The following is a 16,041-nucleotide window of genomic DNA, read 5'->3' as shown; positions in this document are numbered from 1 at the left end:
GAATTAAGCAACATGTTTAAGTCAATGAAGAAATTAAACTAGAAATGTAAAAATATCTTGAGAAAAAAATGGAACCACAACATACTGAAACTTATGAGATGCAGCAAAAGCATTTCTAAAAGGAAAGTTTATAGCAGTAAACATCAACAGCAAAAAGAAGAAAGATCTCAAATAAACAACTTAGTATTATGTCTCAAGGAAATAGAAAAAGGAGAACAAATTCTTCCAATGTTAGCAGAAGGGAATAAAATAATAAAGATCGAGCAAAAATAAGTGAAATGAAAACTAGAAAATGACACAAAAGATGAACAAAACTAAGTTTCTTAAAATATAAAACCAATAAACTTTCAGCTAGACTAAGAAAAAAGGAGAGAAGACTCAAATAAATAAAATTAGAAATGAGAAAGGACACATTATAACTGATACCACAAAATACAAAGGATCATAAGAGACTATTACAGTTATATGCCTTTATAAAAATTTTTTAATTGGCAACAACATTGGAAAATATTATGCTAAAAGAAATAAGTCAGGCCAAAAAAGACAAATACTGCATGTTCTCACTTATATATGGAATCTAAAATAATCAAACTGAAAGAAGCAAAGAGCAGATTGGTCGTTAGCAGAGGTTGGAGGTGTAGGGTGGAATGGATAGATGGTGGTCAAAGGGTACAAAGCCTCGTTTATGCAAGAGGAATAATAAGGTTTTTTTTCTTTGAGATATATTGCAAAACTTGGTGAAAATAGTACATAGTAAAGTATTCTACATTTTAAAATCACTAAGAGATTAAACTTCAAATGCATTCCACATTAAAAATGACAAGTATTTGAGGTGGTGGATGTTAATTAGCTTGATATAATTATTTCAAATTATATTCATAAATTATACCATCACTTTGTACTCTATAAATATAAACAACATGATTTGTCAATTTACAATTTAAAAATAAAAATTGAAAACAAAACAAAGCAAGAAAACACAATACGTGTGGTGTGTGCCTATGCATGTGTGCGTCCATACAAGTGCACACACATACCCTTCACCTCCATTACTTTCCGAAGTGGACAAATGTGTAATTATTTTGACTCAGTCTCCAAATATCTAATCTAATTCTAACATTTCCTTGAAGAATTATCAGTGGCCACTTGAGAAAGGAAGAGCTCGCTGGCAGACTACATCAGCTCAGGATTTTTGAAAAATGACTTTTTAATGGTTTTTTTTGGTGCATTGGTGTTGTTAATGACTTTTTAATGTTTTTTTGGTGCATTGGTGCATTTGGTGTTGTTAATGAGAGTTGTAGGTAATGTTCATCAACAATGGAAATGAAGTCTGGTGGTCAATGCTTCCACATTGTCTAAACCCTACAACTGAAAATAATGGGCGTTATTCATCTGTAAACTATGTTTATATGGTCTTTACATCCGTAATTCTCTATATCTTGTGCTGTCTGATATAAGAGAATTAAGAAGAAATTCTCATAAAGCAAGTTGCCTCTTTAAAAGTTTTCAGTCACGTTTCACTAGAAAAGTATAAAACACAAAGTTACAATAAAATGCCATTATGGGGAAAATAAATTAAATAGATACAGCTGATATATATGAGGTTGTAAACAAAAGGAAAAACAGGGTTTTAGCATGGGTTTGTTCTGTCAGTGTAAAGAAAGAAAAAAAGAAATAAGTAAATCAAATTCTACTTTGTTGTTTATTTGGAAAGGATTTATCTTATCTTAAAAAGTACCATAGTGGGAATTTTGGTGACTTCTAGGCTCATTATTTTCCGAAGAGCTCTTGATAGTTCTTATTCATTTAGTGTATTCAAATACAACACTTTATCTCACAATTGAAAGAATGATATAATCATTAGAAATACATCAAGGAATAAGTACAGTAAGGCAAGTAAATTTACTAATGTCCCATTAGAGGTAAGTGGGACATTGCAAATTAACAACAATGGAGGAACAAACCACAGTTTCTTACTTTATGAGACATCTTTTCTGAATTTTTAAAAACTATAGAGAATCTTTAATTTGGTGTAGATGCTCAGTTATTCAAAAGGGAACTTAGAAAAATTAGAAGTGGCCCACTTCATTATTTTTCACAATAATAACCAATATGAGACTTTTCCTGGAAGACTAAAATCTTACCGCAAAAACACTGGGCACTTCTTATATAAATACAGCCTGTTTTGAAATGGTATGCTTTTTATTTTTACAAACATTTTCACTTTCAGATAATTTCACGTGTGCATAAAAGTTGAAAAAATATGCCAAGTACTCCCATATACCTACCCTTTACCCAGGTTTATCAGTTGTTAACATTTTGTCACACTTGTTTATTCTAGATAGGTATTGATATAGATATACAGACACTTTTTTTGAATTATCTAAGAGCAAGTTGCAGACAGTATGTGCCTTTATTTCTATATACTAGTGTAGATTTCCTGAGAACAAAGTCATTCCTTAAAGGAGGAAATTTAGTGAGGTTTTCTCACTGCAGCAAATGATATTCTGAGCCAGCTGATTTGGCCTTGTGACCAATATGAGGGACTATTTAACTTTGTATTCTTTTTTGATCTCCTTCTTTCTTTACACCCACTTACATTGTTTTCCATTTCTTTTACTCTCATAAATGTCAGATTTGTCCATGTGGTTTATCAAGTTTATCAGAATATCAACTTGAATCTTTTCTTTTCTCTAACATTTATCTAAATATCTCAGGAGAATCCCATCCTTCCTTCTCTCTTTTATTCCATTTGCAAAGTTTAAAAAAAAAAGCCTCAATTATGGCATTTCAATATTCATAGTAGTACAGATAATGCATTTATGTCAAGGAAAAGAAACGCATTTTAGGCCAGGCGCAGTGGCTCATGCCTTTAATCCCAGCACTTTGGGAGGCCGAGGCGAGTGGATCATGAGGTCAGGAGATCTAGACAATCCTGTCCAACATGATGAAACCCCGTCTCTACTAAAAATACAAAACTTAGGTGGACATGGTGGTGTCCAGCGCCTGTAGTCCCAGCTACTGGGGAGGCTGATGCAGGAGAATTGCTTGAATCCAGGAGAATTGCATGAATCAGTGAGCTGAGATCATGCCACTGCACTTCAGCCTGGCAACAGAGCGAGACTGTGTCTCAAAAAAAAAAAAAAAAAAAAAAAAAAAAGTATTCTAAAGGTAATGAGACATAATATAGAATTTGTACACCAAATTTTGAACTTATGACTATTTTTAAAGGATAATTTGAAAGCTATTCCAAAATATGCTTCTTCTTGATTTGGTCTAATTTTGCTCTTTTTATTTCTTTTCTTTCTTTGTTTTTTGAGGTAGGAACTTAGTTGGTTGAGGTCTTTATCACTTCTAACATAAACATTTAGTAATAAAAATTTCCTCTCACCTCTGCTTTAGCTTCATCTTACATATTTTCATATACCTTATTTTTATTTTAAATTAGTTGTATGCACTTTAGTATACTGTCAACAAAATAATATTTCTAAAATAAAAACCAAGACATCAAGGCTTTACTTTCTTAACATTTCTTAACATTAAGTCAGCACGGCATCTTCCCAGATCTTTTCCTTTTTGGATGGCTCCATACTTTATTCCCTACCCATTTCTTCTTTCCTTTAAAGAATGATTAACAGATTCCATAGACAATATTGAATAAAACCCCAAATATAACTAAAGTAAATTGGAAGTAAAAGAGAAGGAAGGGTGAGATAGTTAACGTAAACATGAACCAGTTTATACACTTTTTAATAATGTTTTACTTTTACTTAAAAAATAAGTAGAGTGTAAAGGTAGCCCTTTGTTTAATCACCGAATCTAAAACTGTTTACTATAGAATAAAACAAGTAAAATAATCATCATCCATTATAAGCTTAATCAAGATGAGCACTGTTTAATCCTGATTAATTTATAACTAATTTTATGCTGCTGGTACACTTTTTAAAAACAGCTTTGTTTAGCCATAATTTAAATTTTGTGTAATTTACTCACTTAAAATGTTTCATACATATTAATATATTCATTCAGTTGCTCAATCATCCTGAAGTTTAATTTTATAACATTTTTGATACCCTCAAAAGAGTCCCGGTACCCATTAGCAGTCACTTTCCATTCCTCCTCCACCTTACATCATTAGGCAACTACTGTCTAAACTTGCCTGTTTGGGAGATTTTATATAAATGGAATAATACAAAGTGTACTCTTTGGTTCTGGTCTCTTTTACACAGCATGATATTTACAAGAATATAATATTTTCACCCAAGTTGCAGCATATGTCAGTACTTCATTCCTTTTGTTGGTCAATAACATGATATTGTAGATATGATATGATATGATATATGACACACCATATTGTATTTGTCCATTCACCAGTTAATTAACATTGGGGTTGTTTTTACTTTTTGGCTATTATAAGTAAAACTGTAATAGATATTCAATTTTTTTGAAGAGCTTGTGAAGAATGGCATTAATTATTCTTTAAATGATTTATAAGTATTATTCTAGAATTTGATACCGTTTTGTCAAAGTTATCTAATATGTTGACATACTTTTTTTTATGGCATCTTTTATAGTTCTTTTTATTTCTATAAGGTCAATAGTAATGTCCTCTCTTTCATTCTTAATTTTAGTAAGTTGAATCTTTCTTTCTCCCTGTAAGTGTAGCTAAAGTTCGTTAATGTTGTTAATCTTTTCAAAGACCCAACTCTTGGTTTTGTTGATTTGCTCTACCATTTTTTCTATTTCTTTACTTTCTATTTCAATGTTTATTATATCCTTTCTTCTGCTTATTTTTCATCGTGATCTCTTCTCTGACTCATTTGTTATTTAGAAGTATGTAGCTAATTTTTATATATTTACGCTTTTCCCAAATTTCTTTCTGTTTTTAATTTCTAATTTAATTCCATTTTGATCAAAGGACAATCATTTTCTACTTTTTGAGGTTTAGTTTTTGGCCTAGCATGTGATCTATTTTAGGAAATGTTCCATGTACACTTGAGAGTAATGTTCTGCTTTTGGGTGTACTGTACTGTCAGTGTCTGTTAGATCTAGCTAGTTTATACGGTTACTCAAGTCCTCCATATTCTTGCTAGAATCTATTTAGTTTTTCTAGTTATTGAAAGTGAGATATTGATGTCTGCAACAATTACCATCTCCAACTATTCTTGTTGAATTCTACCTTTAATTCAGTCTGTTTTTGTTTTGTAGATTTTGGAAATATTTCGCTCAGAGCACATAGGTTTATAATTGTTATACCTTCTTAATATATTGTCTCTTTAACATTACAGCATGTCCTCTTTATCTCTGATGTATTAGTCTGTTCTCATACTGCTAACAAAGACATACCTGCGACTGGGTAATTTATAAAGGAAAGAGGTTCAACATGGCTAGGGAGGCCTCACAATCACGGTGCAAGGCAAGGAGGAGCAAAGTCACATCTTACAATCATGGTGGCAGGCAAGAGAGCATGCTTTATAAAAGCATCACATAACTGATATGAGATGGTATCTCATTGTGGTTTTGATTTGCATTTCTCTAATGACCAGTGATGATTAGCTTTTCTTCATATGTTTGTTGGCTGCATAAATGTCTTCTTTTGAGAAGTATCTGTTCATATCCTTCACCCACTTTTTGATGAGGTTGTTTGTTTCTTGTAAATTTGTTTAAGTTCTTCGTTGATTCTGGATATTAGCCTTTTGTCAGATGGATAGGGGGCAAAAATTTTCTCCCATTCTGTGGGTTGCCTGTTCACTCTGATAATAGTTTATTTAGCTGTGCAGAAGTTCTTTAGTTTAATTAGATCCCATTTGTCTATTTTGGCTTTTGTTGCCATTGCTTTTGGTGTTTTAGTCATAAAGTCTTTGCCCATGCCTATGTCCTGAATGGTACTGCCTAGATTTTCTTCTAGGGTTTTTATGGTTTTAGGTCTTATGTTTAAGTCTTTAATCCACCTTGAGTTAATTTTTGTGTAAGGTGTAAGGAAGGGGTCCAGTTTCAGTTTTCTGCATATGGCTAGCCAGTTTTCCCAATACCATTTATTAAATAGGGAATTCTCTCCCCATTGCTTGTTTTGGTCAGGTTTGTCAAAGATCAGATGGTTGTAAATGTGTGGTGTTATTTCTGAGGCCTCTGTTCTGTTCCATTGGTCTATATATCTGTTTTGGTACCAGTACCATGCTGTTTCAGTTACTGTAGTCTTACAGTGTACTTTGAAGTCAGGTAGCATGATGCCTCCAGCTTTGTTCTTTTTACTTTTGCATCTTTTAAAGAAGCTGAGGAAGAAAGGGGAACAAGTATACATTTGTAAAGTTTGTGATATTAATCTTCTTATCTGCCATTTCTTGTTCTCTTTATTTTCGTACATCTGGAAAACCATCTGGTGTCATTCTGTTGGTTGGTCCAATATAGATTTGCTTCTGCTCATATCCTTTGTGCCATTATTGTCAAACAAATTACATTTCTGTAGGTTACGAACCCAACAATCTGTGTATATACATATCATTTTATGCAATTGCATTTTAAATCATTTAAGAAAGGAAAGAAGACAAAATATTCAATTATAGTCTCTTTAACAATTATCTACATAATTCAATTTACTGGCCTGTTTGTTTTCTCATATGGGGTTTAACATGTATCAGGAATCAGCCTGGAAATCTTTTGTTAGTGTTAATAAATATTAAGATAAATCTTCTAGCAACAAATTTTCTCAATTTTTGTTTATATGAAAATGTCTATTTTATCTTTAGTTTTAGCATATAGTTTTGCTAGATATAAGATTCTTGGTCTCGTATTTTCTTTAATCTCTTTTAATGTGTCATTCTACTTTCTTCTGCCTTCTGTTACTTATGATGTGCAATTAGTTTTTAATCTTATTGGAGTTTCCTTTATGTGATAAACATATGTATGAATATCAATTAGATTCTGTTGGTGAATTGTGTTGTTCATATTTTTCTATATCTATGCTAATTGTCTGACTAGTAATTCTGTCAGCTAGTGAGAAGGTTGGAATCCCCAACTATAATTGTAGATTTGTCTATTTCTTCTTTCAGTATTACCTGCTTTTGCTCCATGTATTTTAAAATTCTGTTGGTTTATATACATTTAGGATCATTGTGTCTTCATAGTAACTTGGTTTTTAAAAATATGTAATATCTTTCTTTGTCTTTAGTAATTTTCCTTACTCTCAAGTCTCTCCATCAGATATTAATATAGCTGTTCCTGCATTATTTTGTTAATATTTGCATATTATGTATTTTTCATGCATTTAATTTCAATTTACCTATTTTATTAAATGTAAAGTAGGTCTCTTATAAACAGCTTATGATTAGGATATTTTAAAATCTACTTTGCTAATCTCTCACTTTTTATTAATGTATTTAGATAATTTAAAAAAATAAGATACTTCATTTTTTAAAAAGTTTTAGGTTTACAGAAAAAAAAGATGAAAGAAAAACACAGAGTTCCCTCATACCTCCCTGCAGTTTCTCCTATTTTTACCATCTTACATTAGGATGACACATTTGTTACAATCCATGACCCAGTATTGATGCACCATTAATTACTAAAGCCCATAGTTTATATTAGGCTTCACTCTTTGTGTTTGACATTCCATGGGTTTTGACAAATATATAATGGCATGTATCCAAAATTACAGTGTCATACATAACAGTGTTACTATTCAGAAAATCTCTTGTGTTCCATTTACCCCAGTCCCTTTTCCCTCAAACTCCTGGCAATCACTGAGCTATTTACTGTGTCTGTAATTTTTCATTTTCCAGAATGTCATATAGTTGAAATCATACAGAAATTAGTTTGTTAGACCTCAAACTTCATTCTTCTCCTTCAATATTAGGTTGGCTATTCTGGATCTTTTGCCATTTCACATAAACTTTTGAACCAGTTTGTGGATATCCATATAATAATTTGCTGGAATTTTGAGTGGGGTTCCATTAAATCTACAGATCAAGTTTTGAAGAAATGACAGTATGACAACATTGAGTCTTCTTATCCATGTACGTGGAATACCTCCCCATTAATTTAGATCTTCTTTGATTTCTTTTATCAGTTTGTAGTTTTTCCTCATCTAAACCTTGTACATATTTTATTCAATTTATACTCTATTTATTTAGATCTTCTTTGATTTCTTTAATCAGAGTTTGTAGTTTTTCTCATATAAACCTGGCACATATTTTATTCAATTTATGCCTAAACATTTCTCTTTCCAGTGCTAAAGTGAATGGTATTATGCTTTTAATTTCAAATTCCAATTGCTCATTGCTGGTATATCAGAAATCAACTGACTTTTGTATAGTAACATTATATTCTACAACCTTACTATAACCACATGTTAGTTCCACAAATGTTTTAGTGGATTTTAGGGGGATTTTTTACATATACCATCATGCCATCTGCGAGCAGAGTCTTATTTCTTTCTTCCAAATCTGTATAACCTTTATGTTTGTTTCATGTTTTGTTGCATTAGCTAGGACCCTCAGTATGATGTTGAGTAGGAGAGGTGGGAGCAGGCATTCTTGCCGTGTTTTTCATCTTATCAGGAAAGCATCTAACTTCTCCCCAGGGAATATGATGTTACCTCTAGGTTTCCTATAGACATTGGCACTTTGAGGAAGTTTCCCTCTATTCCTAATTTGCTAAGAGTTATCATTAATGGATGTTGGATTTTGTCAAATGTTTTTTCTGCATCTTTATAAGTGTTAGAATTTACCAGAGAACTCTTTGGGGCCTGGTACTTTCTATTTTATCAGCTTATTAATTATTGAGTCAATTCCTTTAATAGATATAGGACAAATCAGATTGTCTTTTTCTTCTGTCGTGAATTTTAGTAGATTATATATTTCAAAGAAGTGCTGCATTTTATGTTGGTTATCAAAGTTATGAAGTTGTTAATAATACTTCTTTATTTTTTTAAATGTTTTAATGTCCATGGAATCTATAGAGGTGGCTCTTCTTCAAATGTTGATATTAATAATTGTATTCTTTTTCTCTCTTACTCTGGATAGAGATTTATCAATTTTATTTACCTTTTCAAAGAATCAGATTTTTATTTTGTCAATTTTTTTCCATTGATTTTCTGTCTTCAATTTTATTGATTTTTATATTTTTCTTCTCCTTATTTTGAGTCTAATTTGTTCTTCCTTTACTAGTTTCCTAAGGTGAAAAGTTAGATTATTAATTTCACACCCTCCTTGGGATGCAACACGTGCATTCAATGCTATAATTTTGGTCTAAGCATTGTTTGACTGCATTTCACACACTTTTGTGAGACGTAAGTGAGAATGAAAAACTATGGCCACCCTTTATAACTTATCACAGTATCTTTTCCATCCCCTTAATTTTTATCTCAATGGGTCATCAAATTTAAAGTTGTATTTCATTTTCATTTAGTTCAAAATATTTTACAATTCCTCTTGAGACTTATTTGATCCATTTTTTATTTAAAAGTGTGATGTTAAGCCTTCATGTATTTTAACATTTTCCAGTTGTCTTTCTGAAGTTGATTTCTAGCTTAATTTCACTGTGGTCATAAGCATAATTTGTATGACTTATATGCTTTTAAATTAGTTGCTTTTTAATGACCTAGATAATGATGTGTCTTTGTGAACATTCCATGGGAGCTTCAGAAGCATGTGTACTCTGCTGTTGGGTGAATTATTCTATACATGTCCATTGGATGCAGTTGATTAATGTCACTGTTGACTTGAATTATAACATGTCTTTCCTAATTTTTTGCCTGCTTAATCTGCTAATTACTAGTAGGGAGATGTTAAAGTCTCAAAGTACAGTAGTAAATTCATCTATTTTTCCTTGACGTTCTATTAGTTTTTGCTAATATATAGTGATGCTCTGTTTTTAGGTGCATAAACACTGAGAACTGTTATGTCTTCTTGGAGAACTGACCACATTTTTATTATGTAATTATTCTCTTTATTTCTGATAATTCTTCTTGTTTTGAAGTGGGATGTGTCATTAATAAAGCTACTCCTGCTTTCTTTGGATTACTGTTAGCATGCTATTGTTGCCAGTGGGCTGTTTCAGGTTCTTGACTTTGCTGCACAAAAGAATTTGAGAATGAATCCAAAGTAACAGTAAACAAAAGAGTTTATTGCAAAGCAAAAGTACACTCTGACAGCTGATCAGCATGGGCTGCTCAAAGGTGAGACAGCCTTGTCTGATGCTGGGGGATTGCCCTTTATGGGAGATTTACGTGATTATTCATGGAGGGGTGGGAAGGGGTGTTCTGATGAGTATGTTATAGGTGGTCCCTGGCTGCACATGTGCTGTGGTTGTACATGCTAGTACTTACATTTCATGTCTCATTAGCACCTTAAATCTCCACCCAGGGGTGTTTTTCTTTTACTATTGGAGTAAATATAGTTCAGCCCAAGGACACTAATCGTGGGTTTCTGTGCTTGTGTGAATTTGGGAATTCTCCCTTCTATTCCTCTACCTCCTTGCTGCAGGACATTCTAACCCTGAGCCTATGATGTGGTTTGTGCTCGGGTAGTTTGTTCTCTCCATCTATTTAGCAAGTTTTTTCTCCTTTAAGGGAGACTATGACCACCCTTTATAATTTACCTCAGTATCTTCTCCATCCCTTTAATTTTTATCTCTAAGAGTCTTCAAATTTAAAGTGGGTTTCTTGTATACAGCTGGGTCTTGTTTTTTGATTTACTATGACAGTCTCTGTATTTTAATTGGTGTGTTTTAGATCATTGACAGTTAAGATGATTATTGATACAGCTGAATTAATATGTACCATATTTGTTAATGATTTTTCTTTGCTGTCCTTGCTCTTAGTTCTTATTTTTGTCGCACATAATTTTTCTACTTTTTGTGTTTTGATTGAGCACTTTATATAATTTCATTTTCTCTCCTTCCTTAGCATATCAATTATACTTTTTTAAAGTTTTAAAACATTAGTCCTAGAGTTCGCAATATATTTTTACAACTAATCCAAGTACACTTTCAAATGACACTATACCACTTCACAGGTAGAAGATATATTAATACACAATATTCCTAATTCTTCCTTCCTTTCCCTTTTATCATTGCTATCACTCACCTCATGTACACAAAAGTATACAAAAGCATATACATGCATACATAACCATATATTGTTGCTATTATTATTTTGAACTATCATCTCTTTGATCAATTAATAACAAAAAAAGAATGTTTTACTTTACTTTTACTTATTAATTCATTGACTCTCTTCTTTTCTTTATGTAGATTGGAGTGTCTGACCTATATCATTTTCTTTCTGAACTTCTGTTAACATTTCTTGCAAGGCAGGTCTACCAGTAACAATTCCTTCAAGTTTTGTTTTTCTGAGAAGTTTTTTTAGTTCTTATTACTTTTGAAGGATAATTTTACAGGGTGCAGAAGTCTAGGTTGGTGGTTTTTCTCTCAACCTCACTCTTCTTGCTTGCATGGTTTCTAAGAAAATGTCAGAAGTAATTCTTAATTTTGCTCCTTTAATGTAGGCTATTTTTCCTCTCTGGCTTCTTTCAAGACTTGTTTTTTCTTATTTTTGATTTTTCTGAAGTTGAATATGAAATGCCTAGGTGTAATTTTTCTTTTCATGTATCCTGTTTGGTGTACTCTGAGCTTTCTTGATCGCTGTTTTGGTGTCTGATGCTAATTTGGAAGAAATTTTCAGTCATTGTTGTTTCAAATATTGCTTCTATTTTTTTTCTCTCTTTCCTCTCCTTTTAAAATTCCCAATATATATATATATATATCCTTTTGTAGTTTTGTTACAGTTCTTTGATATTCTATTCTGTTTTTACTGAGTATCTTTTTCTCTTTGCTCTTACGCTTTGGAAATTTCTATTGTCATATCATCAAGCTCAAAGATTCTTTTTTGGCTATGTCCAGTCTATTAGTGAGCCCGTCAAAGCCCTTCTTTATGTCTATCACAATGTCTTTGATCTCTAGCACTTCCCTTTTGACTTTTTCTTTGTATCCCCATCTCTCTGCTTACATAATTAATCTGTTCTTGCATGTTGTCTATTTACTAGAGTCCTTAACACAATAATTATTTAAAATACCTGTTTTGATAATTCCAACATTCCTGCCATACTTGACTCTGATTATGATGCTTGTTCATACTTTTCAAACTGCTTATTTATTTATTTTTTTGCATTTCAGTGTATCTTGGAATTTTTTTTGTTGAAAAGTGAACACAATGTACTAAGTAAAAGGAATTATAGGAAATAGGCCTTTAGTAATGTAGTGATAGGGTGTAAGGGGAAGGGGAACATTCTATAGTCCTATGATTAGGGCTCAGTCTTTTGGTGAGACTTTAAATGTTGAAAGATAGGTTTAAAGGGTGATTATTGCTATTGTTTTTTAACTTTTAGGTTCAGGGGTACATCTGCAGATTTGTTAGGTAAATTGCATGTCATGGGGGTTTGGTGTACAGATTATTTGGCCACCCGGGTAATAAGCACAATACTAGATAGGTAGTTTCTCAGTTGTTACCGTCTTCCCTCCCTTTACCCTCAAGCAGGCCCCAGTGCCTGTTGTTCCCTTCTTTGTGCCCATATGTACTCAGTGTTTTACTCCCACTCATAAGTGAGAACATGTGACATTTGGTTTCCCATTCCTGTGTTTGTTTGCTTTGTATAATGGCCTCCAGTTCCATCCATGTTGCTGCAAAGGACATGATCCCGTTCTTTTTTATGGTTGTGTAGTATTCTGTGGTGTATATGCACCACATTTTCTTTTCCTTTTGGTTTTTTTGAGATGGAGTCTTGCTGTCGCCCAGGCTGGAGTGCAGTGGCGCGATCTCGGCTCACTGCAAGCCTCGCCTCCCGAGTTCAAGCCATTCTCCTGCCTCAGCCTCCTGAGTAGCTGGGACTACAGGCACCTGCCACCACGCCCGGCTAACTTTTTGTATTTTAAATAGAGACGGGGTTTCACCATGTTAGCCAGGATGGTCCCGATCTCCTGACCTCATGATCCACCCGCCTCCGCCTCCCAGAGCGCTGGGATCATAGGTGTGAGCCACCGTGCCCGGCCTATGCACCACATTTTCTCTATCCAGTCTACCATCGATGGGCATTTAGGTTGATTCCATGTCTTTACTATTGTGAATAGTGCTGCAATGAACATACACATGCCTAGGTCTTTATGCAGTAAAGAGATTGCTGGGTAGAATAGTAATTCCATTTTGAGTTATTTGAGAAATCACCAAACTGCTTTAGACAGTGGCTGAACTAATTTACATGTCCACCAGTAGTGTCTAAGCATTCAAAAGGCTGACTGTTTTTTGTTTTTGAGACAGAGTCTCACTCTGTCACCTAGGCTGGAGTGCAGTGATACGATCTCAGCTCACTGCAACCCCTGCCTCCTGGATTCAAGTGATTCTCATGCCTCAGCCTCCTAAGGAGCTGGGATTACAGGCATGTACCACCACGGCTGGCTAATTTTTGTATTTTTTGTGGAGATGGGGTTTCAGCATTTTGGCCAGTCTGGTCTTGAACTTCTAACCTCAAGTGATCCGCCTGCCTTGGCCCCCCAAAATGCTGGCATTACAGGCATGAGCCACCGCACCCAGCCTCAAAAGTGTGATTTTTTAAAGAGGAAATCAAATACATCAAAATTTAACTTGTATCTCAAAAAAGAAACTTAATAGACCAGTACTTTGATATTTGATTCAACTAGAGCTTTCATAAGAAAACTTTAGGGCTCCCTAAAATGGCTCTTTGTAGGATTAGTACAATTGGCTGTATTTTTGTTTAAGGGTAAAATTTACCCAAGAATGTAGAGCTTTAAAATTTATTTGCCGGCTGGGTGCAGTGGCTCACGCCTGTAATCCCAGCACTTTGGTAGGCCAAGGTGGGCGGATCACGACGTCAGGAGATCGAGACCATCCTGGCTAACAGTGAAATACCGTCTCTACTAAGAATACAAAAAAAATTAGGCAGGCGTGGTGGCGGGCACCTGTAGTCCCAGCTACTCCGGAGGCTGAGGCAGGAGAATGGCCTGAACCTGGGAGGCGGAGCTTGCAATGAGCCGAGATGGCGCCACTGCCCTCCAGCCTGGGCGACAGAGCAAGACTACTTCTCAAAAAAAAAAAAAAAAAAAAAAAAAAAAGAACAAATCATATGAAACAAAAAAATAGCAGTCCTAACTTGAATGTGAATCTGTATTTAACGGCAACTACACTTAGGTGTTTATGAGAGAATATTAAAATTTCACAAATTTACAATGAACGCTTAAGAAAATAAACATATTGGCACAAAACTTTTTGAACTACTTTATTCAATATTTATGTGGAAATTGTTCTGGCATAATTTCATTCTACACTGCTACAACAGGAAACTATAGGAACATAAGGACAAAATGCCAATGTTTAACCACAGCCTTTCCTGGGAAACATAATATGTTTAAATAGCCTTTAGAGACAAAGAAGAGTCTATTTAATTTATGGAATGAAAAGAAATGTGACAACAAAGCATTTTGTAGTCATGGTTATCAGTCTTTGAAAAAGTTCTTAATAGGATTTGGGTTTATTTTAATTAATGAAAATAAAATATGAATAATGTATTGAACTCAGTATATTATAGCAGTGGGAACTTTTCATAAATTATTCTCAAATAATTTTCACAAGCTAATCAAAAAAGATATAATTCTGTTTATTATAAAAAATGGGATCCAAGGTTTTGAGAGAACTTTAGTGTCTTGCTATTGTCTGCAAAGTCTCCCTCCAGACCATCTCATTTCCCTGAGTCACAGACTTTCCGAAATATCAAGTGCAACCAAGTATGTTATCACTTCAGGGTCATTTTTGTTTGCTTGTTTTCTCCCTTTCTCTCTTTCGTGTTTTGTATCCTTATACCCGGCAGCAGTTTCTTTGAAAATTTGGACCAGAAGATACATAACAAGTTGTTCTGCAGAAGTTCTTTTTTTTTTTTTTTTTTGAGACGGAGTCTTGCTCTGTCGCCCGGGCTGGAGTGCAGTGGCCGGATCTCAGCTCACTGGAAGCTCCGCCTCCCGGGTTTACGCCATTCTCTGCAGAAGTTCTTATCTGTATTCTTAGGGAGCTATCCTGCATGTAATCTTCATTGTTTTTCTCTACCATCATGTAGGCATATTCAGTGTAGACTAACACAACCCTGGATACCACTCTGCTTAGATTTACAATCTCTGCTTAGATTTGCCACTGCAGAAAGTGTAGTAGTTTCACTACATATGTAAAAAAGACTGCGTACTTGTTTCTAGCTTCTAGATTGCACATTTACGGTGTTTGCAAAAGCAGTAACTATTCTTACCAGTAGGAGATGAATTACACACTCCTTCTCCTTCTATAATAAGAGTTATCTACCTTCTGGTCAAAGTGCTTCCTTAAGGCACTTTGAAGCTCATCTGCTGGCAGGCTTGAAGCATGCTGTTCCCCCAAGACTTCAGGAACTGGATCTACTCAAGGCAAAACAGTCTCTGCTTCATTATATTCAGAAATTCAGGCTTGCCATGAGGCTGTGTAGTTTTCTGAAACACAAATGCTGGTAAATCTAAAAATTCTCCCAAACACATATCTACCAATTTTTGCTCCTTAAATAGGAACAGTATTTTCTCATATCCTTAGATTAGCTGAGTTAAAAAGATGCCCCAAACACAGAGTCCCATTATTTTAAGCTTGAAGTTTTAAAACTATAGCTTTATCCTTGCCCCATGAGAGAGGCATTCTCTAGCAATCCATTCAAACAAGGATCGGTTTTCAGTTTAGATAAAACTACAAAGTGAATAAATTCACTTCTGACATTTAACTAATGCCTTTCTTTACTCTCTCCTACCCCTATACTCCACCCCTTACGGTATTTGCCTCCTCTCATTCTCCCCATCTCCAGCCCAAATCCAGATGACTTCTACTATATTAAAGTTTGCTTTCAGGAAAAGATCTGAAATCCGTAAGGGATTTCATACTAAATATTGGCACACTTCAATGGTAGAACATTGATTTGCTGAAGTCTGAGGTTGATTTCCTAGTCCTTAAAATCACATTCTAACTGTGAC

The sequence above is a fragment of the Chlorocebus sabaeus genome, chromosome 12 (assembly GCF_047675955.1).
Source record: "Chlorocebus sabaeus isolate Y175 chromosome 12, mChlSab1.0.hap1, whole genome shotgun sequence".
In the NCBI taxonomy this organism is placed as follows: Eukaryota; Metazoa; Chordata; class Mammalia; order Primates; family Cercopithecidae; genus Chlorocebus; species Chlorocebus sabaeus.
This window is presented reverse-complemented; position numbering follows the sequence as displayed.